Below are 2,649 nucleotides of genomic sequence, written 5' to 3' on the forward strand. Positions count from 1 at the left end.
AATTTTATTCTCAGCATTTCCTGGACCATTACTCAAATATAAGATTTAATGGGTTAAATGCATGCAACACAATAAAGAATCAGCCTTTCTTGACTCATATCAGGACATTTTACACCCCTAACTTTATGTATTCAAAAATGAAAATGTTTATATATATATATATGTAAAACTATAATCCATGTATATAAATCTGTCATCTATCTATCTATCATCTAAAACTAGAGGTTCTTTCTCCCTTTCTTTGCCCAGTTGACTCTTACTCTCTTTTGTAGTTCAGCCTAGGCAGCATCTCCTACAAGGCTTCCCTGAACTCTGCACTCTAGATTAGCTGGCTGCCCTGCTGTGTGGTTCCATGGTTCCATAGATACACCTTTTTCAAGCCCTCCTTACTGTGAATTGCAATAGGGTAAATATTATTTCGGTACCTAGGACAAACCCTGACATATCTGTGGATGTATCATAAATAGTTGTTGACATAATACAGTTTGAATGAATGAATGTCTCTACTTTGTATGTCCAACTACATTATGCCTGGAAATCAGTACATGCTTAATCAAACATGAATGGATGAGTGAGTGGAGGAACTTGATAAATTAGTGTAAAGGGACTCTAGTGAATGCTTTTTCTAAAATTGACCTCACTTTTGTCTTCACTTTTTTCCTACCCTCATTTTTTTCTCTATTCTGATTTTCCTAACCATATTTGTCCCAAGTAAATACAGCTTTTTTTGTTTGTTTTACTTGTATTATATGATTATTGTAAAGAAATACTTTTAATGTTTAAAGAAATAAAGTAAAAAAAAATCAGTAAGTCTGCCATGCAGAGGTAAACATTTTGGAGGAAAACCTTCCTAACTTTGATCTATACATATATATGTAAAAGATATTTTAGGAAAATAAATTTTACTATACATATTATTTTTTAGCTTGCCTTTTCTCCCCTTGAACTACATAATGGAGACTTTCTATATCAATTAATATTGATTTATCTACATCATTTATTTTAATCCACAGTATGTACATAATTAGACTAATCCCCCACTGTTAGACATTTACATTGTTTCCATTTTTTAGCCATTATAAAAATGCTGAGATTAAATCCTTGCTCATATGTCTTTGTGCACATATGTTAGTATTTCTGTGGGAAAATATCTTGGATGTTTGATTGCTGAATCAAAGGGTAAGACCATTAAACATTCTGACACATATTGCTAAATTATACAAAAAGATCGTGCCAAAATATGTTCTGATAAACAATGACTCCCCCATCTAAGTATACAATACTCAACTACCTATTATAATCACCTGTAAAGTCCCTAGAAGCGTACATGGTACATAGAGCTCAATCAAATTTTATCTTCATCCTTATCATCCTCATTATCACCCTTATTGTATTATTTATATTGTATAGATGTCTGTAAGCTTAAAATCATTTTTTATTTCGAAGGAGGACTAAATAAGCACGGAAATATTCTCTTACTAAACTATAGATATTTTGGGACGCCTGGGTGACTCAGTCGATTAAGCATCTGCCTTCGGCTTAAGTCATGATCCCAGGGTCCTGGGATCGAGTTCCGCATCAGGCTCCTTGCTCAGCAGGGAGCCTGCTCCTCCCTCTTCCTACTGACCCCCCCTCCCCGCTTGTGCTCTCTCTCTCTTTCTCTCTCTGACAAATAAAATCTTAAAAAAAAAAAAACCTATAGATATTTTATATAATTTGCCATTTCTCAATATTTTGCTATTTAATGCAATGGACATTAATCTCAATTTTATCACTATTGACAGTAAGTAAAAATATGAAAACAGTATAGTTTTTTATATTTTGAAACTCTGCTATGTAGTGTACTGTATTAAATGCCAAGTTGATATTTTGAATATGAGCTCTTCAGAATGGCAAAGATGAAAATAATCTATAAGATTAATATTTGAGTGTCACATCAAAAGCACAAAATAAAAAAAAATTATATGTTAAATAGGAAAGATTTATCTTTTAATTTAAGTATAAACTTGTTACTCTCTTTTAACATGTATGACATTTATATTACCTTTCTTCCCTCATTTCAAAATGATTGGAATGATTAGGATGATTAGTAGATCATTAGAATGATAGGAATGATTATTCCTATCTTTGTTAGAGAAGTACATTGGTGGTCTCCAGTCAAATTATAGTAGTGGACTCCTTCTAAAAATGAAGTCTCACATAAAATCCTTAGAGAGTGAACAGTTTAAATTGATGATTTTTAAATTTTTCATGGTTTTTAAATGAATACCTCCTTTTGTTTGTGGATTCTTTGATATACCTCCCAGACCTCGATTAGTTTCTGCTGATCGATGATATGAATTAGGCATTTCTGTTCTTCAAGTATCTTTGGAAATTTATAGAGACTTGAATTTATAAAAAACAAATTTAATTTTTGAACTGATAATGCACGTACTTAAAACGGTTCTCTATTTTTCAGACCTACTAAAGTCTATTGCTGGAAGGAAAATAAGGGGAAAAATGAAGTAAATGTGAAAAAAAACCCATAATTTAAAAATGTTTGTTATATTAAAAATAAAAATATTTTTTGTTTATTATCCAATTATAGAACTTAAGGACAAGCTAGCATTTTGAATTTTAAAATAGCCACTGAGCTTGGGTTGCAAAACT

The sequence above is a fragment of the Neomonachus schauinslandi genome, chromosome 1 (genome assembly GCF_002201575.2).
Source record: "Neomonachus schauinslandi chromosome 1, ASM220157v2, whole genome shotgun sequence".
NCBI lineage: Eukaryota > Metazoa > Chordata > Mammalia > Carnivora > Phocidae > Neomonachus > Neomonachus schauinslandi.